This window comes from Aythya marila (assembly GCF_965140915.1).
Source record: "Aythya marila genome assembly, chromosome: 11".
In the NCBI taxonomy this organism is placed as follows: Eukaryota; Metazoa; Chordata; class Aves; order Anseriformes; family Anatidae; genus Aythya; species Aythya marila.
The window spans coordinates 8746321-8770931 of record NC_139052.1 but is presented as its reverse complement, the minus strand read 5'-3'; the positions used below and the strand labels follow the sequence as shown (position 1 = coordinate 8770931).

General features: G+C 39.6%; 1 protein-coding gene across 8 annotated transcripts in view; it reads left to right on the top strand.

The window, feature by feature from the left end:
• PEAK1 (pseudopodium enriched atypical kinase 1) overlaps nt 1-24611 on the top strand; it is a 118138-nt gene that overhangs the window by 29334 nt on the left and 64193 nt on the right. The gene's annotated exons all lie outside the window — the stretch shown is intronic.

The window sequence follows — 24611 nt, the reverse complement described above, 5'->3', positions numbered from 1 at the left end:
GTTCCGAAAGCCTTCCCCTGTTTCAAGAAAAAAAAAAAAAAAAAAAAAAGGAAATGAAAATAGAGATTGTCAGTAACTTAATGAAGGAAATATCTATTGAAATATAGCATTTAAATGCTGGCCTGAAAGCCCATTGAAAAAATTATCTTGTACATAATCTTTCTCACCTTTCTATAAGAAAGCATGGAAGTCTTCCATTTGGGGATGACTCATTTGCTGTGTTCTGCATACACTTTGCAAGTTAACTTCTGTGCTGTAACTTTCAAGGACAATAAATGTGCATGTTGAACCCTATTTTCTACTACAGTTTGATTGGAAGAGTGGCTTTCTGGCATTCTTAACCTGGCATTTCCCAGAGGACAGCTGAAAGCACTGTGACCTTTGTAAGTTACACAGCAGCCTGTTAGTAGCCTTTGAAGTGTCTGACCTGTGACACTGTGCATTGCAGGCATAGTCTATAGTCAAAATGTTCTGAGCCATTATGAATAGGAAAGTTGTTCCAAAACTTTTAGTGTCTGAGATGAGGAGAGTGCTATATTTGAAAAATGAGGTTCATAACTGCACAAATCCCTTGTGACATATGCAAGCCAGGAAGGTGAAATGTTAGACACTCTGGTACATACTTGTACACTCTTCCATGTAAGTATATATGGTATATGTATTTGCTAATTATATATAGCACAAAAGAGCTGGCATATATGAACCATTATTGTGTGGTAGGAAGTGCCTAGGTCAGTGTTGTCTGTAAGATTTTAAATGAGAAGTTTTGTGATGGGGATGTGCAAAAATAAATTACTGTGGACTGAGACTTGGACATAAATAAAACTTCAGGAAATACTGATCTGGAAAATTTGGGATAGCATACTTATGATGTAATTATGACTTGTTCAAATACAAATCTTTGAAGTGTTAACAAAGATCATCTCTAACTTGCTAGAATCTAGATGACAGATCTTTAAAGGTAACAATCTGTGAAAGAAAATAAATGGGTAAATGCAGCTTGTCTGAGTAGCCTAATTAAAAAAAGCATTTTGAGAATTTTCATTCCAAGAAAAGCAAGAATGTTTTTCACCCACTCAAACTTCATTGCCATTAAATAATACTTCTTGTTTTTTTACTGTTCCTCCTTTAGAAGTGTGTGTGTTTCTTTTGGCAGGTAGGTACACTAGAAAGCTCAGGATGGTTTAGTTACTTTGGAGCTGCTAGAGAAGATAGGAATTTCTGTTTTGAACAGGAAAGCTGATCATAATGCTCTCCTTGGAGACAACAGTTTTCAAAAATTCTGGTACTTAGGAATAGTAGAAAAAGAATTTTTGTATGGCAAAAAATGATTGCATGTTGAGATGAAAGTATTGTGTGAGCTGAATATATCCAGATAAATCTTTAAGGTCCCTTTTAATCACCTTTCTGACAAGCTGCTTTTCTTAACTGTTTTAAGCCAATGTACTAAACATGGAGGCATATCCACTCCTGGAGAGACTGCTGAGACTTCCATCCCCTGTGTCTGTGCTCATGTTTATACTGGCTAAAACTGTTTCAGAACATCCAGCTTATATATGAGAGTTTTTATTTCATGTAGGCAGTTGTGTGGATGTGGCCTTTCATAAAGGAGATACCTAAGTGCAGCTGCTGAAAGAAAGGGGGAAAAACACCACTGTGGTCCAAACTCAGCTGTACATGAACATTTCTTTGGCATGCCAGGAGTTGCATGTGAAAATCTTCCTTGAAATGGTTTGCATGCAAGTCTGTATTCAGCAAAGCAATTTCCAATAAAGTTACCAGTGGTGCCTTCATTTTTTAACCTATAATAGTATGAAGAAGAGCTGTGCTGTCAATCTTAGGGAAAAATAAAACCTAAATGAACAGAATTTCATGTTGAACTGGCCTGATGCTCTTCCTTCCTGAACTCTGTGCAGGATATCCAGCACTCTTTATGAAATAGCTGTGGACTGTCAAAGAAAAGCATCTCTACCACTGCCAACTGGGCTGTATTTCAATCAAAATAAATTTAAAACAATCCTAATCAAAATGACATTGAAAAGTCAGAAGGTTTAAGAACTAGCCAAAGGTCTGTTTGCTTTTAGAGGAAAATTTGTATTTGTGCTTCATTTTTATGACTCTACTTTAAATGAAACAAGGACTCGCTTTGTGTTCCTGTCATGGGGAGACATAGCTTCCCTGGAAGGGAGGCCTGAAGTTACTGTTCCTTAGCACTGGGTATCCGAATGGTTCCTTCAGTATGAGCAAGCTTTCAAACCATATGAAATGAAGAGCTGTAGGGGGATGCAAGCTAGCTTTCAGCAGACTTGCTCCACTGCCACGTATTGTAAACTCAATAGAAAAATGGATTTCGCTAGCCCAGGTCTGCCCCTCAGCCTGTTTCACTGGTCTAATCCTGCCATGAGAATGAAAGGACCCAGTGGGAAGCAGGGAGTGTGCACCCAGGGGAAAATGCCCCTCTGGTCAGGGGTGCCAGCTGGCAGGGCTCAGTGATGTTGTGGCTCAGAGCAACTGCAGAGTAGCCTTGCAAGTGTTTTTCATAGAGCAGTTAATTTAATGCCATCTCTGGAAGGAACCACTGCTTAATAGTTTGCAGAAGCAACTGACATCAGAAGGCTTAGATGCTCATTGGGAAAAGAAATCCCTGAAAGAAAGGTTAGGAAATGCCTTGGTTTCTTGTAGACGCAACAAAGTGTTTTAAAGACAGCAGTAAATAAAAATCGTATAGAATCTTGATAATTATCAGCATTTGATTTCTGAAGTTCCTATGAAGAGATCTGTTTTCCACATTTGATTATTACTTTCTGCTTTCTACTATTTCAGGAGAGAGAATGGCTATAACTGAGCAGAACTGAATGCAAGAACTGAGGAAAATCATGCCATTCTTTCTGGGAAACCCAATGATGTTTGTGTTTTCTTAGCAAGTTTAAATCAGGTTTTTGCTAACATATCTGAGGAGTTGATCCAGGGTTTATTGAAGGAGCAGATGTCTTAGTTGCCAGCTTTGTCTCTTGAGTTAGGCTGTATTATAAATGTCAATAGAATATAGTTTTGTAGTTGCTGCATGACAGCTTGTATTTCATGTTTTGAGGAGTTTGATTATTTTGGATATACTGGCCTGTTGCTTCCTATTGGATTATGACCTTTTATAGTTACCCGGTTTAGGGTAGTAGGAATAAAACATTTTACACTGGAATCTTTTTCTTCTTATTTCTTCTTATTTCCAAAGTTGGTATCTCTACATTCTTGATTCAGTATATATTGAGTTATAGGAAATGAACATCTCTATACTTTGTAACTATAACTATATTAGTTACTATTCTTATCGTTGACCTTTTGTGTGTTCCCACAATTTTTTATTGGTTTATTTTTGTATGATATGGAAATGTTTCCTCACAGAATAGTGGAATTAATAGGAAAAAGGTACTATTATGTGATACAGGTTTGTATTAGACCCCAGAGAATGAGACCTAGCAAAATCTTGACTCTTACAGAATCACCTAGGTTGGAAGAGCCCTCCAAGATCACCTAGTCCAACCTCTGACCTAACACTAACCAGTCCTCCACTAAACCATATCACTAAGCTCTACACCTAAACATCAGATCCAGATCAGCAATAAAAGTATTAAAGAGGTCTGTCCCCAGTACTGAGCCCTGGGGGACTCCACTAGTGACTGGTCTCCAACTGGATTTAACTCCATTCACCATGACTCTTTGGGCCTGGCTATCCAGCCAGTTTTTAACCCAATGAAGCGGGTACACCAGTCCAAGCCATGAGCAGACAGTTTCTTGAGGAGAATGCTGTGGGAAACGGCTCAGTTGTTCGCAATTAGTTGGTCTGAATTTAGATTCACAGAATGGTTTGAGTTGGAAGGGACCTCAAAGCCCATCTAATTCCAGCCCCTTGACATGGGCAGGGACACCTCCCACCATACCCGGCTGTCCAAAGCCCCATCTAGCCTGGCCTTAAACACTTCCAGGGAAGGAGCATCCATAGCTTCCCTGTGCAGCCTGTTCCGATACCTCACCACCCTCACAATAAAGAATTTCTTCCTTATATCTTATCTAAATCTACCTTTTTTTTTTTTTTTTTTAGTTTAAAACCATTACCCCTTCTTGTATCTCTACACTCCCTGACAAAGACTCCATTAGTTAGGTTTAAGTGGATACACTGTAGTTGGAAAAGAAGATTTGAGAAGACACTACTGCTCATTAATCCTCTTGTCCTGTTTGAACAGAACATGCAGTGCACAAGTTGGTTAAAAGCACAAACAAGCAAACAAAACCAGTTGGTTACAGGAGGGGTTCCATATACTGTTAGTATAATGTAAAGATGCAGTCATTATATTTTCAATTTCTTGGGAAAATGTTGTTTTATTTTGATACACTGCGTGTAAGGGTTAAGACATTTACACACATACATGCTGCAATGTATTTTGACACTTCAGCATTTGATTTTTCTGCTGCATTAAGGGGTAGCAATGTGTGTTACAGAGCTGTTATTTCTTGGCTATGCTGCTTTCCATAGGTGTTACAGTATTCAGGTATGTGCTTAAAAAAGCCATGTAGCAATTCCAATCCTTTTCTTCTAAGAGTTTGAAAAGAGCACGAGTGGAGATAGGAGAGGTGCAGTTTGGTAGGTTGTATATATAATTGAATTACCTTGCTTTAAGCCCACGCCTTTCTGGAAAGCTCTGCTAAGTCTATACAAGCTCTTCCTCGCTTCTGTTAGCGTGCTGTCTTGTAAGAGAGAAAAGGAAGCTGACTGGGTCCCCCGGGTTTTGTTCCACCATTATGCTGACAAATGTTTTGATTGGTGGAAGTTTTAAAAAGCTGGTTTAGAAATTGAGTAATGACTTTGGAAAGCCCTTTTAAAAAATAAAATCAAAAAAGACCAAGCAAATACAAGCAAACCAAACACACACACACAAAACCCCCACCATCAGTATTTGTCTGATAAGCTGATACAGGAATAGAAAGTATGAACTATTTTTAAGTAATTCATAATTGTCCTTTCCGTGTTTTATTTCACACTTATTCTGTTCTGTAATCTTTAAGCAACATTCCCCTACACATACTTGTGGCCCCAAAATGTTTTCGAATAGCCTGATTAGTCAATTCCTGGTTGTGTTATGACAAGCTGTTTATAGGCCTGATGTGGAAGGTAAATATTAGTGTGGTAACTTCAGGAAAGAACAAGTGTCAGATACATTTATCTTTGAAAAGGCAGCATTGTGCTATGCTTCACTGCTTATAATATAAACTGATTTGTTTAAAGGGGGCATTTTATAAAGAAGGGGCTTGTAATTAAGGAAATTGCATGTTCTTTAATTACTGCCATTTCAGAATGATCTACACTAAAATGGTGTTCTGTGTCCTTCTTTTCTGTAGGAATATAACAGGCACAGGCTCTAAAGCACATCTGCTTAAGTATTTTTATCCTACATAGTAAAGTAATTCTGCCCATTGATTTAGTTGTTGAAGGGAGATGTTACTAGTTTTGTAGATAGCGAAGAGAAAGTACCGTTGGTTTAGTCCTTTATATAAACTATTAGAGAGCATCCAAAGGAGGGCTACAAGGATGCCAAAGGGTCTGGAGGGCAAGATTTGTGAGGAGCAGCTGAGTGAGGTCCCTTGGTGTGTTCAGCCCCGAGCAGAGCAGGCTGAGGGGAGGCCTCATGGCGGCCTGCAGCTCCCTCACGAGGGGAGCAGAGGCGCAGGCGCTGAGCTCTGCTCTTTGGGGACAGTGACAGGACCCAAGGGAACGGCATAGAGCTGGGACAGGGGAGGGTCACGCTGGGGGTTAAGGAAAGGTTCTGCACCCAGAGGGTGGTTGGGCATTGGGACAGGCTCCACAGGGACATGGTCACAGCACCGAGCCTGCTGGAGTTCAAGAAGGGTTTAGACAATGCTCTTGGACACGTGGTTTGATTTTTTGGGTGGTCCTGTGGAGCCAGGAGCTGTACTCGATGATCTTTGTGGGTCCCTTCCAACTCAGGATATTCTGTGATTCTATATACAGTACATGGAAAAAAAAATGCTAAGATCCATGGGAACTTGGAGCACATAATTAATCTAAATGGAGCAAGAAATGCAGTGAATGCAGTGGAGCACCTACAGCTCCCTATCTGCTGTTCCCAGCCCTGCCCGACGAAGGCAGCAGGAGCACATGGGACCTCCTTTCTTCCCCAGGGTACTAGTGGGTGCTCCATCCATCTACTTCTGCATGGAAATTATCTTATTTAGGAGGACTTCAAGACAGAAGGAAGAATATCATTGTTCTACAAACAAGTAAGGGATCACATACGACTAGAGATCTAAGCAGGTAATTCTCTCAGTAGGATAGTCCTCATTACTGGTGGTGGTTTGCACAGAGGTAAAAGCAATTCTAGGCTGCACTAGATCATCTTTAAAGGTCCCTTCCAGCCCCAAGCATTTTGTGATGCTGTGATTCTAGAGTGTTAAGGTAGTTCATAGCAGGAAACACCAAGAAAACAAAGCAAATTATGTTTGGGTTCTCCTTTCGTGGTGGTGTTTGTTTTTAGATAAATGCTGTGGTTCTGGCCATAATTGGGGATGGGGTAGTGACAAGGACTTATACCAAGTTGTTGTATAACTTCTTTTCCCAAAAATACTCATGCCAATTACTGCATTGCCAGTTGTAACTAATATCTGGTGGGAACAAGGATCATCCTTGTGGCCAAGTACAGAATTTGAGGCAACCTGTTTTTTCACTTGTGTGTCTGTTCCCAGCACAAGTCTATATGCTGCCTTTTCCTCTTGCCTGCTTCTCTGCATTGTGATATCAAATTGAGTATTTGATAGCAAATGTGAGTTCTGTCTCTGGGCATACTTAACCTCTGTGGAATGCTTATATTTTGTACTGTGCACAGCCAGAATAGACCTACGTATTGTCTATTTAACATACCAAGTTGTAAAGACTTCTGGCATCTGCTCCACTGAATAATTTTCAAACCTTGTGTTATAATTATCAGAAGTGCAAGTTTCCTAAGGTTCCTGATGTTTAGTCTCTAATAATATGGGCTTTCTAAGATGAATAATTTTTCTGCTAACAAGTTATTCCACAGAAGAACATTTTGCAAATATTTATCACCTGATAAATCCTAAAGGCTTCTGAAATGCTGTACCTTTATTTGGTTTGGAAATATGAGTAGATACCAAATGCTGTTTGCTTATCTTCTGCGATAAGATTAATGAGTCTTCTAAATTATTAAGGAGTATTCTCTCATGTTCCAGACCTGACTCTGAATTGGCACTATATGCTAAAAGCTACTCATTAGTAGGTAAACTGATAACTGAATGCATTTTTTATTGCTGACTGAGTGGGAATTTCCCCGTCTGGAAGAGAATGGTAGGCTGATGGAAATAGTTTGCATGGGAGTGTGATGATGTTAAAGGTTTTGCCATTTTGTGCATTTATTTGGGGAGATGTTTGTTTAATGGGCTCTGCCCTGGAGTACCCTGCAGGAAAAGTTATCAATGTAAAGTAGTTTGAATCTTGTCTTGCTGCCTTCATGCTGTTCTTACAGACGTGAGATTTTGATTATAACTCTGGTATGTGCCAAAGTATGCTCCTCTACAAGCAGTACAGTTTTATTTAGCATATCTTCATCCATAAATTGTCGTTCCTATCACTGATTTACCATAAAAAACTGGCTGTTAAGCAAAGCAAAGCGACGAAGCAAAAGAGTTCCAGGTTTCAGTATGGCTGCTGTAGCATCCCAGGTATTATCCAAATGCATTTCAAAAGCATAATTGCTAGCCATAAGGCAGAGAACACAGGCATTATTCTGACTGAACTCATAATCCCAGAAGTTTAAATTGGCACTTAATGAAATTTTGTTGAAATAGGTCTTCATAATATACTCATATCACTAGTATATGTAGGACAACTTCTCTACTTATATACAGATTTAAAATATGCTTTATGATAATAAATCAGTGCCTTAAAACCCATGCCTCAGAATGCCAATTCCATTTCGGGTGTGGCTCATGCAGGACGGTTAGCGACTCCTGACAATGTATCTCCATTTCAACCCATCTAGCATCTGGATTGCTAGAGTTCTGTTGTGTGCCATGTCCTGTATTGCTCCTGCACCACCACTACATGCTCTCTCCCTCTGTCTCCTTGCATCAGCCCTTGCTTGGTCTCCAGCCCACTCAGCACCCTGAGCAGCCTCCTGAGGGGCTGGTGCCAACATCTGGCTGCACACACAGATGGGGGCACAAAATCAGAAGTAGCGATGAGGGTAGGGCCGTACCAGCCCAGATCTAAATTGACTGAAGATGTGGAGACACGCCCGTGAAACATCACACATTTGGAGCATGTTATTGTCAAGTTTCCACTGAGGCTGGAAGTTTTGAGTTGAAATGTACTTTAAATTAAGCAGAGAATTTGCAAAACAATAGGAGAGAGGAAAAACTGTAGTGTGAGTCATAAATGGGAGCTTCAGCCACTGTAGGCTTATAACTGCTGAAATCCTGTGGATTAGGTAAAAGAATAACTGTAGTTCCTAGTGTGTAATCAGCTCCTATGTTCATTGTAGTTTCTGTTTGCTGGGATAAAAGAACCCATTTAGTCATCAAAGCCTAGTGTTAATATAAAATTCTGTAGTTCATAAACAGTCTGTCTAACAACGCAGTTTAGAAGTTGTGCTCAACTAATGTTTGTATTAAATGTTTATTACTTGTAAATGTTGCTATTCACTACTCATAACATCTGTGGCATGCTAAGCACATATTACTTTGGAAATCAACAGTGTAATGATGGATAGAAGAAAGAGATGACAAGCGTACAATATATAAAGGCATTTTTATTAAATGCCAAGTGAAACAGTGGAATAATTATAATAGGATGTTGGCTGGGACACAAGACTTGCAGTCTACCTGCACTGGCTAGGGGGAAAATTAAGTATAAATGGTCTGTTCAGAAGCCACCGAAATTCAGAAGGTGTAACTGTGACTGTGTAATCAAAAAAAAAACCAACAAAAAAAAAAAAAAAAAAAAAAAAAAAAAAAAAACCTGTGGAATCAGTTATAACTCTAACTTCTTTTGACTGAATGTAAGAGTATATTCCAACGTTATTCCAGTTTGAAACAGGAATTCTCTCAGTTATCATAGCACAATAATGCTTACTGTGAAATGGACACCAGTCTTTATTTTAGCTATTCCTCATTTTGACCACTTTGACATTTAATGACGGAATCCTAGGAAAACAAATGCTCCTTAATGGCTGCAAAGTGGCAGTAGGTACCTAACAGCTGTGGGGCTATTTCATAGGCCGTTCTCTGGTTTTCCTTGTCAGCCATATTTATCATTGGGAATTTCAGACGTTGTAACTTTTATGCAAAGTTTCTATAAAATTTTGATGATGTCAACATGTCTCATTGGAGTAGTTTTAACTTTGATGAGTTTCAGATGAGACTGTAAAGGACTTGTGCCTAGTTTGCTTGCTAGACCATTAGGTAAGCCTCCAAAACCAGATTGATCTATCAGCATGCAAATCTCTGTGGCACCTAGCCACGTAGAGCATCTCAGAAGGAGGAACGGAAATGAAAATTTTAGCCTTCCGAGCCAACATGACATTCAGAACTTGCTTTCGAGGATTAAGAAGGATTTTCTTACAGCTTGGCTTGCAGGCATCTAACTCTTGCCATCATCCTGCCCACTGGACTGTGGCAGTGGTTGGAAAGTTGGAAAACCCTTCCATTCACAGAACTTGACACCCACTGGTGTGTAATGGCATCAAGTGACAAGTTTGTTGCTTGCTGCAGCAGCTGCCAGGATGCTGCTTAGCTCTTCTGTAACTAATCAAGCAGGCACTTTGGCATCCTTGAGAACATACTCAGAAACACCAAAGCAGAAATGAAATATGGAATTCCGCCCATCTCCCTCTTCCAAAAGCACTTGTAGTTCTAAATTAAGGCATTTTCTTAAACTCTTATATTTCACTTCGTTGATATTTCTTCAGAGGTTTAGCAATGGCATTATTCACAAAAGGGAGTTTTCTCTTTGTGCATTTGAGAGATTAATGTGGCCAAACTTGGAATTTAACACGATGGAAAAGCCACTGTAAGTGGTAAGTCATTAGTTTGGGTGACTATAAATGGCACCGTTCTGGAAAATTTGATATCAGAGAGTGTTTGCATTTATGAAGTGAAATGCATTCAGCCTTTCTCTGGAATTTAGGACTGAGTTGTGGGGTGCTTAAAAGCAATCACCTCACTATTTAGTTGGTTCAATACCCTCAGTCTGAGTCTGCTTCCTAGTCTTGATTGTCATACCCCTTCCTCATTATTAATTTTTCATCACTTTCCCATCTTTTAATGTTTCTTTAGTTTATCTTGTGTGAGAACAAAGCAAATTCCAGCTAGGATAGCATATATGCAGCTGGGTAAGGCCCCACTTCCCTTCCTTGCCCATTGTTCATTTCCACTTCTGCGCTGCCACCTGCGTTGTGCCAGCACATGTGTCTGTGCAGCCATGTGATAAACCAAGTCAGGGAAGTGATTCAGCTGGAGAAGGAAAACCCTGCTAAAAATGACCAACAGCCAGCCTGAAGCACCGCTGTTTTGGTGTCTAGGCTGGCACGGGAGCAATGAGCTCCTGTGGGGAAGAAAAGGTGGGAGTTGCTTAAGTTTGTTCTTCTGCTGAACAAATAATAACGGAGGCGCAGCCCAGAAACTAATGTTTTGCCTAAAAATAAGAGTTACATAAATCCAACAAAGAAGTGCATGTGCAGGTTTAATTAAAAATGATTGACACTTCTTAGTGCATATTCTTGAGTTTATTTAAAATCCTTGTGTTGATTTAGCCCAGGTCAGTTCCTTACTTAGTTAAATTAAAGCAATAAAGTATTCTTGAGTAAACAAAGCATACCGGTACTGGTGATGCTGATGAGGCTTAGGCAAACTTCTCGATAGCTGAAATTTATTTCACTGAAATGAGGTTTTCCGATGCAATTCCTGAAAGCCAGTAGAGTAGCAGGCTGCAGCCTTTCTCAGAAGACCTGCAGAAGGCAAAACTTGAAGTATCGGTGTGTCAGTAAGCAGCTGAACATTGGGCAGTCCCTGCGTACTGTGGCCAGCCAGCTGAACCCCACCACCAGGTTTTTAGTGGTCATGTTCTTGAGCATATTGCTCAATGCCTCAGCTTTGAGTCTGTTAGGGCAAGTGAGGAAGAGGAGGAGGATTCCTTATACTTCAAATATTCACTTCTGCAGTTTTTTTCCAGTTATGTTTCAGTTTTCTCTAATGCCAGTGATAAAGTTGCAACCCCACAGTTAACAACTGTATGGCTTGCGGATAATAGTGATAGGTTATGATAAGATGTGCCAACTTCAGAAGTATTTTCAAAGTGAAGTTATCTGCAAGGACTTAATCCAGCCTAGCAGCTTGCTGCTGCTAAGGAAGTTCCTGAGCACTCTGCCCTTTCCCTTCCGCCCCACCCATGTTGGTACTAGCACCTTGGAGCTTTGTCAGCTGATTTAACTCACTAACTAGGCAGAAAATGAACCTGGCAAAAGTGGAGAGCTGTCTGCTGTGTGAGTGAGCTGCTGAGCACGGAAGAGGAAGCAGAACTACAAGGCTGATGGCAAATGTGGGGAAATGAGTGAATCCCCAGTCTTGCATCTGTAACTGCGCTGTGCAACTTCACGCTCGATACAGGCAACACAGGTAAGGTGTACTGCTTGTACCATTAGCACTGTGTATGTGTAAGCTATCTAACCACGCATCTTTTGTTGCAAAGGCTGACTTCTGTATTATGCCACCTGTAACACTGGATCAAAGCTAAGACTCTATTAGTGGTCCTAAAGTTACTGTCATTAGGTGATTTTGATATCATAACTAATGGTAAGAATTAGGAGAAAGGTATTCATATACTGTGCTAAGGAAGAACCCTGTTAAGGTTGCAGTGTTCTTTTCTGAAGCCCCGTTAAGGCTGCAGTCTTCTTTTCTGAAGCTAGAAGGCAGGGTAAGATACGTATTTTTATGTCAGAGGACTCTTCAAGTTCCAGATAACCAGTGAAACCCCAAACAAGGATGCTCAATATGATTTTTTTCCTGTTCAATAACAGGATAGAAGTAGCAGCAGTGGTTTTTACAGGATTTCTTTTGCCTGCATTCTGCATGCCTGATAACGCAATCCACTGTTCAGTAAGCTTTGTTAGCATGAGGGAGAAAGGATTCTCCTCATGGGAGCTGTCTACTGCTGTGAGAGGAAACCATGACAGCTCCAGAGCAGCTGGGGACCGTGCCCCCTCCAACCATGTGGCAGGGCTGTTTGGCACTTGGGTCTTCCAGGGCACTGGTGGCTGAAATTGCCTGCACCCAAACTGCTGGGCAGCAGGTGGTAGCCAGGACACATGGTAAACCAGGTCTGCAAATTGATTCAGGTTTAAAAACCCCATCTGAACAAACAAACAAAACCCACAAATATTCATTATGTCTTTCTGTTGTATTTACATCTTTGACTATTATGTGCTGCAGGAGTGGTCTCCATGCATTAGTGGTGTAGAAAACAACAGTTCAAGGACTGTTGGCTAAAAGAGGGAAGGACCCTAATGGATGTTCTTGATGCTTTTTGGAATTGATTTTTACAGTGAAGCATAAGCCGTTAGTTCAAGCTTCTCAAACGTGATCATAGTAAGAATTCACAATTGGCAATGAAGACAAGTACAGCACCTTTGGTTAGGTAGCTTTGTCACTCTGCTCCTGAGAGCTGTGTTTTTCTGGGGGAGCCTGTTGTGGTAGCATTAGCTTTCATAGTACTGTGTTCCGCCTTTCTTCTGTAAACAGAGATCCAAGCCATATTAAACTTTATTATTTGCAAGCTCTGTTACGGCCAACAAATTTTCCATTGTTTTTTAGTCTGTTGGTTTCCAACAAGAGAGATTCTCAAACTGTAGTCAGCAAAAATGCATTAAACAACTTTTTTTTTTTGAATGCTAAGTTTGAGTATATGCGGCAGTTTGCACAAAACTAAGTGGTCTGTCATCATTTTCAAAACAAAAAATGTAGGAAACTATCCTATCCAGGTCAAGCTCCCTTTCAGCCCTCTGGTGTGGAGAAAAATGCTGACAAGTATGATGCTTTTATTCAGGGTTTTCTTGCACATACAGAGAAAAAAGAGCTTCAGTTTGTGTGTATGCAGATTTTTAACTCTGCATACTGTCTTCCTCAAAGGCAGAGGAATAATCAGTTTGCTTCCTTTACATAACGAAAATCACATCCAAATTTGTTAAGTTACAAAGAGAGAGAGGATTTATGATTATCTTAGTAAACAAGTAAAGATAAACAAACCTGTAGTAGTTATTTTCACAATGGTATGTGCTTTCTTTCCTCTCTGTAAATTCTGTACAGTGCTCCAAATTCTTTGTGGAAATGGGTCTGAGCCTAAAAGAAGATAATGGAAATTACTCTTTCAGCCACACTTCTCAGCATCCAGCAAACTAGTGCATTTATCTGAAAAAGCTGAAGTGAAATGAGTCTGCATGAAATCAGTCAGAGCTGTTAAGCTGCAGCCAAACAATAACATTGATATTTTAAATGGTAAAAATAAATTCCCATCAGTTAGACCTGGACTGTCTGAATTTACCGTAGGTTAAAAGAAAAAATGAGAGAGGATTTTAACCAGTTCAATTCATGTAAAAATGACCTGCAGGTGGGATTTGAGAGAATAATAGCCAGAAGATAACAGTGAGATTATGGCAGAGCAGCAGCTCAGATTTTGATGCATTTATGCAGAGCAGGCAGCAGAGAGATGGGAAGAATTTCCCACTGCAAACTTTGCAGAGCACCAGCATAATACACTCATTTTATTTCCACTGACTGCTAATGTTCTGTAGCTGTTTATGGCAGTATTACATTTGTGAAGTCACCTGTTGAAAACTTTTATACATGCATACATATATATATATATATATATATATATATATATATATATATATATTATTATATATATATATATAATATATATATATATTATTATATATATATATATAATATATATATATTATAATACTATGTAATACACTTCTGAGATATATATATATATATTATTATATATATATATATATTATTATATATATATATATATATATATATATCTCAGAAGTGTATTACATAGTATGTAAATATCGGTGTGTTTTCTCTTCTTTATGTGCATGTTTTTAGATATAGTAATGTGAAAAAACAAGCGTTTCCTCTGGTTCTGCTCTGCTTCATCATAGGGCAAGTACTTCTTGTCTAGTTCCAAGAGTCCTGAAATATGTTTGGTAAATAGTAGATTTTATCACCACCTCATGTAGTCTAATAAGAGTGCAGAAATGGAGATTTTCAAAACTTTGTAATTTTGCCATTCGGAAGGGCAATTTTTTTTTTTTTTTTTTATCAAAACATCAAAAATTGTACAGCCACCAAAATTCAATTATAAATTGAATTCCTAAGCAGGAAACCTCAGCTGTGATATGGTAGCTCTGGAAAATCTTTTCTTTTATTTCTTCTCTCTTACTCTTGGGAAAACCTGAAATACATTTGCTGCAACTTAAAAGGAAAAAAAACAGTTGGGATGTCTTGGAGAAGTTAAGGTTGAATAACTGCATATGGACAACAGTGCAAGAAAACAAATGTAAGAGATGGTAATGTAGATGCTTGGCAGGCTACAGGAATTTCAGTATTCTAATGAAAGACACCTGCAGGTAGGTAGGTAATAATGCAAGCCAACCTCTTTTTGTTCAACTTAAAGAATTGATTATCACATTTTGGATCTGAAGAAATATACCCTAAAAGTTGTGTGTGGCCTCCCGTAGCCCACAGCTGCTATCAAGGGAATCATGGAATACAGCATGTGTGTATGTGTGTGTCCTGTGGCTTTTTCCTCATTTTTTCATAGACTTTGGTGTTTGAGATGCTGGAGGTTAGAAGCGAGTAGTTTCTCTAAAAACGTAATAGAAGACAGTTTGTAGCAGCAGATGAGCAATATCAGTCTCTAGAAATACCAAGGCTCTTGCACTTAAACTTGACCTTGTGTAGAAGCTTATGAAAGTGGAAAATTCTGTGTGTGCACGCAGAGCCTGCCGTGGGGTATATTTTGAAGTGTTTTCCCAATAAGACGTTTACCCCAAGTGGATTGTACTTGTCTTGACCTTCTCTGACCTCAGCTGCAGTTGATTTAAATGCTGTATTAGTAAAGAGCACCTGCAACAAGCAGTTTCCTCCTGTCCCACTGGTGTACTGTCAGGTGGTGCTAAGCTGAGACCAGCAGCATTGCCTGCTACAGGTCTCTGCCTCGTGTTCCTGTGCAGGCATCAGCAACCAGAGGGCAGCCCCTATCCGCGGGGAGCCTCTGGGAGGCTGGCCAGTGTGAGAGGAAAGCGTGTTCTCAGATGCTTTGCAAATGGTTTGTGCTTTTGGAAGTGGATGATAAAGATCCCAGCTGCTTCTCAAGACTGGAAAAAAAAAAAAAAAAAAAAAAGTTCTAAGTATTACACTTGCAACTTTTAACTGAAAGACCACTGGCAATCATTCTTCATCCTCCTTTGCTACCACCCACTGTCCATTTGTTTGCCATTCTATTTATTGCCATTATTTCTTTTCTTTCCTTCCCAAATATAAATGCAATCATAGTACGAAGTGTCTCATTAGTGTACAGCCTCTAGCGTGGTTCTCTTTTTATAGATAGAGTAGAAGGTTACAAAATGCAGTGAAATGCTTATTGGAGGGAGGAACAGCACCCAATAAATTATCTGGGCTCTGTAAAACATTATGAAGGCAGAGAAAAATAAATGGGTTTCTACTACAGATCTTAAGGGGTTCTTTCTTATTATAAATCTTTTTCTTTTTTTTTAAGAGTACTTCCTCAAACAGTTCTGCTGCTTACAAAAATGTAGTAAATGAACCTTCATCTATTTTCTGTATGTTTTTCCCCTCTGAAAATTTTTTCCACCTTTAAACATCACTCTGTTCTCCCTGCTCTAAAATTCTTTCACCCTCTTTGCACAAGCATCTGAATATCTGTGTAATCTAACTTGAAAAGAATGCCATAGAGGAATGTGGAGCAGATCGGTGAAGGTTTGGGAGCAGGCACTCTCTTGGAGAATGATTACAGAAATCAGGACACTTCTAACTACAGGATAGGTTGAGGGGGGCGTGTAATAGAAATCAAAAATCATAATGGCTTAGGAAAAAGTAAATAGAGCTGATAGAAAAGAGTTGAGTTTGTATCTGTTGTTTTGTTGTTGTTGTTTGGTTTATTTTTTTTCTGCAGCAAGAAGTTGGCAGCTCAAAGCACACACAATGAGGTACTTCAGACAAAGCTGTTAGGCTGTGGAATGTCCTTCCACGGGATGTTGTGGATACTAAATTTTAAATGAGTTCAAAAGGTAATTGGGTAAATGTATGAAGGAAAATTCCATGTAAGACTATCAAGTTCAAACACACGGTCTGTATTCAGGAATATTCAGGAAGTTTCCAGTTTGCATATTGCTGGAGTTGAGGGTTTGGAGAAAGTGTTGCTGGATGTGCCCTTACACGCTGGGCCACTGCCAGGAGCAGCATAATGGATGAGCTGGACGTTTGGTCTGATCTTCCAGGGCTACTGTCAAGTTTTAAACCATTTTATCCTCTCTAGTGCTTTCCTTGTGGTATTTATGATCCTTCTGATCGTTGGCAGCTTTGCTTAATTTGCAGTTGTTGCCTCTGTTATTTTAAATCTCATCAGCTAAATTGCATCATTCCTTTTTAGATGAGGTCTACTGCATTCAGTTAATACTCTAAGTTAATAATTTATCATGCACAGATGGATCACTTTTCCATGACAATCATCTACTCTCTGCCTGAATTTGTGTTTTGGAGTTTTATTCTGAATTAACATTTAATAAAACCATTTTCTAGAGGAGCATTTAAATGACAATAAAATCTCAGGAAGTATTCCACGTTTGTTTCCCCAAAGTTATCTGAAATTGTCTTGCTTGAGACATGTCCTGCCTTCTCATTACTTCACCTTGCACAACGCAGTACTGCAGTGGTTTAAAGCAACAGTTTAATAAATACCCCACAGCATACCAATTGAATACAAAAGGAAAATTTGGGATTATGCTCTGCAGCATCTCCATCTTTCAAAAAAGAAAAAAAAAAAAAAAAAGGCACAAAAGGAAAATCATCTCTTAAAACTCTCTCTCACTAGACACAGGTTGGGCTTTAAGTGTTTTTGGCAACCACACAGCTGGAGCTGTACAAACCAGCTGCAAGCTGGAAACAAGTCGTACTGTGCAATACGGAAACTGCCAAGGCCAGCAGACAATGCACAGCAAGCAATGCTCTTGTTCTAGCTTGTCATTAGACTAACAATACAGTTCAGCTGCAGCATCACGTCATGCTCCTATGTGGTACAGTGCATTTTATCTGAAAACAAACGTAGCCAAGCTCAGTATCAGGCTCAGTATCATGCACTCTAAGAGTTGCACGTGTGTTGATATGGCAACTTGTATGAGAAGGGAATTGCTTGATACCATGCATAGCTGCAAACCCATGCCGAAGAAAGAGTTCATTTGGGAATACACAGAAAGGAGAAAATGGTAAAAGCAAGGAGGGAGGAATGCTGGATGAATGGTAAGAATTGCTGCTGGGCAGGAGCACCTGGACGGGCCAGTGGAGGCCACAGGGGCAAAGCAGCACAGCGCAATTAGCTGAAGAAGTTGTCCAAGGTGAAAATGACCATCACACATATTAAGCATCAACAGAAAAATTACCAAAGCTACTGAGAAACTAAATACCTAGAATGCATTTTAATGTAGTATTACAGAACTGTGTGCATTCTGCCTCTTCTGACCAATGACTTTATTCCTTGAGATTTACATAGGACATTATTGCCTTTCTCACTGTAAGGTCGGGTGATATTTCTCTGAGAAGACAAAAGGTGCGGACCGGCTGTTGTCAGAGTTTAGGCATCATTTATTTTCTTGTAAGTACTCCATTTTTTCGGTCGCTTTCATTTATCTTACTACCTGCTTTTAAGTAAAACTTTGACAAATTACGGTAAAATACAGAAGATGCTTTAGCATGGCATTTCCAAAACAATTTTTCTAAAGATCACTGTGAATTCTGGAACAGATCAGAGTTAAAATAATAATGTTACAAAATGTCAGAGCTGGTAAAGCTATTAAAAAGAAAAGGAATTTTGACTAATGGCCCGTGTATGTGGCTTAACATTTAAGTAAAGATTGCATTGCTGACTCCGCTTTGAAAATGGGGCTAAGCTGTTTTTGTCGCTTCCTGCTGGCGCGCGTTTCCTTTGTCTGGCCGTGGCTGTGGGCAGCGCTCGGTGCAGACCACGATGGAATTTTCCAGCAGTGTCCCCACAGTTGCCAGCGCTCCTCTAGCCACCATCAGCCTGCTGCCGGGCGTGCAGCCCTTCCAGGCCCCAGCTATGTCCGTGTTAAAGCTGAGTCAGTCTTCTGGGCTCCTGTGGCAGCCCACGCCGAGGAGGGTCCTTTAGAGCAAGTGACCTGGGAAACGGTGCCTTTGGGAGGCCGGGGAAATGGCTCGACGGGGCATCATATCATCTCTCTGCAGTGGAGTCTCAGCCACCTTCCATCAGGAAATTGTCAGTAATCTCCCTTAATTTCTTGAAATTCTTATATGCTGTTTTCTGTTTTAATGAAAAGGAGAACAGGGTGTTAGAGGTTCCTTTGTGATGATCCTTAAAGACTTCAGTGCAGTAGCTCTACAGCTTTCCCGTTCTTTTTGTTGAAGGTTTCATTTCTTCAGGATGAAGGTGGCAATGCAGCTGCTTCTGAATGGCTTAAGCACTTCTGCTTGATATCCCCACTTTCATATCCATCTCAGGTTTTTGTTTATGAGCAGGTAAGACTTGAACACCAGGAATCTGTTCTGACAGAGCCATCAAGACGATTCCTAAAAGTGCTTTGTTCCTTTTTCTTTTCCCCCTCCATTTCCTGGTGTAGCAGCAAATGATGTGCTATATGCAGTCCAGTATCAAAGAAAGGTTTCTGTTGGCTTTTTTGCTTTTGTTTTTTTCCTCTCTGTATGAATAGTTACGGATATTTGGATCACCATCTACCAGAATTTTTGTAGGGATATTATAATGAACTAGTGAATGCTCTGATAACACCTGTGCTAGGGGTCGGTCAAACTGTATACCAGCTTCCTCTCCTCACATTTTGTCACGTCCTAAACACTGGTGAGGTACTCGGTTGCCCATGCTCTGGTTCAAGGGACGCACAGGAACACCAGAGTTTCTTTGGTGAACTGGCGCCCAGGAATCAGCACTGTGTTCAAGGGCAAGAAAATGACATTTGCTGCAGGATGTAATTTCATTTGTATGATCCCAAGCATTCTTTCCTTTGTGTATTTGCTTAAAGGTGCCCTGAAAGAGGGCTATGCGCAGAAGTTTTTTAAATTGCTTTTGCTGTTTTCGCTGCTGTTTCTAGCTTTTATAAATGTATGTATTCTGCAAAGATCAAAGGTGGCGTGAAAAGAGGTTTTCTAAGTGAGTTTTCATCCCAACAATGTTTTCTCAAATACAAAAGATGAGGAATGGGAAGAGAAGTAGTCAGTTTGTTCTCCTAAACTTTATTTTCTTCAGTGTTCTTACTTTCACCAAAAATTCTAATAAACCAGCAAAGTAGGTGCTAAGAGAAGTGATGTTAAATATTTTAATAAAAATCTCTCTCCTCCTAGCTGATCACACATGCACACAGTGTGTGGATACTTCATTAATCCTCCTGAGAGACTTCAGAATACTTTTCAAGAGCAGTTCTTCTGGTTTTATGCTGTTATTGGAAGAAATACGAGGATTTTCTTTTAATGTAAATCTTTCCAGGTCTACTTTAATTTGTAAGCTTTCCTTATAAAATTATAAAGTTACAGGTTATAACCATACTTCAAAGTCTGCTGTGTGTGCTCTGTCAGCTCGGAAAGGATTACATTTGCATCTTTTTGTAGAGACTGTGCAAGGAAAACATTTTTAAATCTGTCTACTACCTTATGGTAAAGTTCAAGGGAGCAGATAAGTGAACTTGTAGTTGTTTGTTACAACTTGGTTACAACCATACGCTTATTTCAAAATAAAAAGATTCTATTGTGATGGAAAGGAAAGGTTGGGAAGACAAGGGAAAATTCCCTTGTGTTTAGTCTGTAGAGGTCTAGTCAAATTCTGAGTCCTTGAGAAGCTTTAAATGATGTTGTTTATTTAAACAAGGAATTAAGAACTGGGCCAAGCAAGGCATGGGCTCTTAAGCTCAATAAAGCAGAATCAGAAAGGTCTTGAGGCATGACCACAAGGCACATGTCTTAAATGTGTCATGTAGAAATAAATGCCATTCATTTTTTTGTGTATATAAGCAAACTTATTTCCAGTATTGATATAACTGGGGAAAATTTTAAAGTTCAGTGAAAAAAAAAAAGTGTCGGTTCCTTCGAATTTATCATCAAATAATGTTTGCATGTATGTAGTTTAATATTGTCTGTGTTTGCTTTGTTACCTTTTAAATAGCCAGCAAGTAGAAAGAGGAAAGTATTTATTTTTAAAGGGGAAAAGAATGGAAATCATCGTAGCATTGTACATCAGAAAGCAGGATGAGTGTTCCTCGGATACTTAAAACTCAGAGTATTTTGTGTTCATATTTAAAGTGCATTTTCTTTGTTAAAAAAAATAAAATTAAATCTGAGATGATCTGATGCAGGTAGTGAAATACTTCCACAGAAACAGCTTGGAGGAGAACATATCAGAACAAATCAGAGACACCAGCGTTTTCACTTTTTGTCAGTGATGTGCCCTGCTATATTCTCCAGGTAGAAGCTCTGTCCCATGTTGATGTGAATGATGGTGCTATGTGTATGTGTTCATATAAACCAACAAATATGGTTTGGGAGGGTTATGTGGAATGACTGACCAGTAAAGCCAAAGGTAGCATTACCGAGGATGTTGTACTTTTTTCTTACTGGTGGGTGGGTCTTGCCTGGGATATCTGGTACATATACAAACAGTTTTTCTACATTAACCCACTTTTTAAATGTCCAGAGAGACAATTTCATGTGTATATAAAGGCATGCTGTTGGGGACTCAGGGCTGAACGAGTACAGATTATTGCGGTGACAATTACTTTCAAACATTCTTAATAAAAGAGGAAGAAAGCCTGAAGTCCATGACTTCTGTATTTAAAAACTTAGAATGATTCTATCTTGTATAAAGGCAGTCTCTCTACTACTATAGTTAATAAACAGTAGCACCTCCTTCTCTTAGCATCTCTTGTTAGCAAATGTTACTGTAAGGAAATACTCATCTGCATTTCTTTTGCTTCTGTCTGTATGTGACAGTGGTGATCTTGAAATAATTCTGCAGCAACAGCTTGCAGTACTTCAGTAAGTCCTGGCTTTGTCAGAATTATTGCAATTGTATTGGTTCATTAAAAAAAAAAAAAAATCCCTAAAACCTTCACTTATTTTCCCATTAAAATACATGTATTCTCCAACTTCCATTCTTCCTCTTTAGTCTGTAAAATACAGTATATGATGTGCTTGCTTTGTTGATTTTGGAGATAGTTTTTCTTCTGTCCTTAGAACTTTGAAACAAAGGTTTTTAAATGGATGATGAAGTACAGCTGCTGGATTAACAGACATAAGGAAGGGGGAAGGGGAGGATTGCACAGATGGTTCTAATAAAACTCTGCAAACAGCATAGGAGTATGGTGGTGGGTGGGGAATGGAGTGAAATTCAAATCATAGTTCCAGTGCAAGTTTGGGGGTTAGTTTGTGAAAGAAAGTTGCATAAATGGCCATTTTAGGGTTTGGGCTTGGGTGAGTTGTTTCACCGTTGCTTTCAGTTTTCCCTGTAGCTACAGTACCGCTGGTTTCTCCATCTCCCTGTATCGACATGTCCATATTGCTACCTGAGGCTTCCATCGCTCTGACAAGAGTCATCCCCTGTAAGGCTGCGTTCAGATATGTAGGAGGGTTTTGTCAGTGGGAAATAGCACTGACAGCTGAGACTTTCACTAACCATTGACATAAGAGACTTTGCTTGTTCTTGTAGGAAAAAACAGTAAAAAAGATGCAGTAGAATTGTGTTGCTGTGCTGGCAGGTGCAGCTCCTGTTCCCACCTTCCACGCACAAAGGTACAGCTGGCTGTGAACGTAGTAAGCTCCTTTTGGATGATTTTGAAACTCTCTTCCAAGTTTTAATAAACCACATATTTCCGTAAGCTGTAAGAGTTTGTACCACATAGTTCATTCATAAGGATGGATGACTAGTATTGCCTTCTTTCAGCTGCCTTTGTACCCTTATTACATATTTGGTGTGTAATATTAAGTCAAAAATTAATGAATAAAAATTGCAAGAAGTTGTAGCTTTAACCCTGAGGGCTTAGGGCCTGGGTAGTCCCTTGTGGTGTCAGTGTCTGATAAGTAGTTCTTCAAGACACGAAGCACTGAGGTTTCCCGGTGAGAGGACAGGTTTTGGTTTTAGCCATTTGAATTCAGGTATGCCATGTTTAATATCTGGTCTTGGGTTTTTATCTTCATAGCCCATGGCAAACTATTTTATGTGGTAAAAGAAAATACCATCTCAATGAATATACCCACAGTGGTGTCACTTGTGCAATTTGTGTGTTTTGAGATTTAGATAGTATTTTGTTATTATAATTATTTTTTTCCAGCATTTAGGGTGGTTCCTATGGGTATACGATTGTTTTGGGTCATTGAAAGGGTCAGCCATATTTGGAGCTTGGTCTTAACATGTACCCAAATGATCAGACTGCAAGAAGGATGGCTTGCTCTTTCTCTGGGCAGACGACTTTAGTTTGACCTCGCTTTCAGAGCCAAAGCGATTAACACGTGTGCATACATGGGCGGACACACACACACTGTCCTCACTAATCTTTCCTTTTCTTCAATGAAAGGAAGAAAGTGTTCTGAGAGCACACAGACGTTCATTCAGCCTACACACAGCAGCCCTTTGGGATGAGTCTTCATCTTGCAGTGTCAAAAGCTTTTCAAATCAGTAGCTCGGGAGGAGCAAATCCTTCAAATGCATGAGTAACAGATACTTGTTTTTAAGAGTCCTTTAGTATGAGCAAGTCATTAAGTACTTCCCTTCTCTCCATGAATCAGTTCTATTTTAAATACTGTATTTATTCTATACTTCGTATCTTTAAAAGCAAAAAAAGTGTTGACTTTTAAACTCTAGTTTTGAGTCTATATTCCAGTATATAAACGTTTGTGTGTTAACAGCATAAATATGTCCAGAAAGGAAGGCACGTTCCCTGCACCGATTCGTTCCTTTCCTTTAAAACAAGGTGTAGTGTGGCTACAGTATTCCTTCACCCGAGGAGCTAATTTCAAAGTGAAATAAATATTGCCCTCTGAAAGCTTCTCTCACTCCCTGATCAACAGTGAGGTAATGCCACTTCAAAATGCCATAATTTCTGAGTGTGTAAGAGGCAGATTATTTTCAGCTCTCCGTGACGTGCATTATGTACAGTATGTGTGATAGTTCTCCAGTTCTTCTGTTCACTTTGGAGGAGCTGCAATGCGCATGCACTGTTTTGAAGCTTGCCGCGTGAGGCTCGTTCGGTAGGAGGTAGCAACATGCACGTGTGCTGCTGGCCACGTGGGCGTGCGAGTACAGCCCTACATAGGGAAGTGGCACGTGTGTGCCAGCAGGCCTAGCAGCACACAAGGCCATCCCTGCATGAGTGTGTTGCACGTGCTGGTGCCCTGGAAGGCAGGGTCCCATGGGATCCGCTGCGGGTGGCTGCACGAAGCATTGCCGTGAACGAAGCACCGCAAACCTGGGCAGTAATTGATCCTCCGGACAGCCACTTATTTCCCTAACGCAGCCGTGTAAGATAATGTACATGGGGTGTAGAGCGTATTGCTTTATTACAGGCAGGATTGAGACTGAGCAATCTTAACAGAGTCTAATGCTGAGTTTTGTAGCTGTGAGGTTAATTTATCATCGAGAAGTTGGATTACTGGCTTGCTTGGTGAATTAGAGAAATTTCAGCCTCTCTTCATCACCGAAAAGCAGCAGTAGATTTCGCTTTTGCTGCATTACTGACTCTTTCTACCAAATGCCTCGTAAAAGTGCAGTTCAGAACAAGTTGTAGAAACATCTCTGTAGCTATTTTCATGTATCTGGCAAGTAATTTATGTAACTTACAAAGCATACTAAAAGCCACATGTATATAGTACGCTGTGAGGGTTGCTTATTTCTGTTAATGATGAATGTTTCCTTAAAAGTCACCTTTTTCCCTCATTTTCTCTTCGCTGTTCTCACTTAAACACATTCTCTGCGCTTCATTTATTTGTCATTGGGCATGAAACATCTAAAATACATTTAAATTCTATATGAAGACTATACTATTGTCTTCACCTTGTCAGTGTACTAGTTAGGAGTACAAAAAATGCCATGCCTTTTAAAAGTTGGAGCAGGAATATGCTAGCTTCTTTATGCTTTTATTTATTATATGAAAATTATAGAGATTTGTATGTTCAAATACTTTGCCTGTACTTAAAGGCACGGGGTATTTTCTTACTATTGTGTGTGTCTCAGCTTTTTATGAATACTA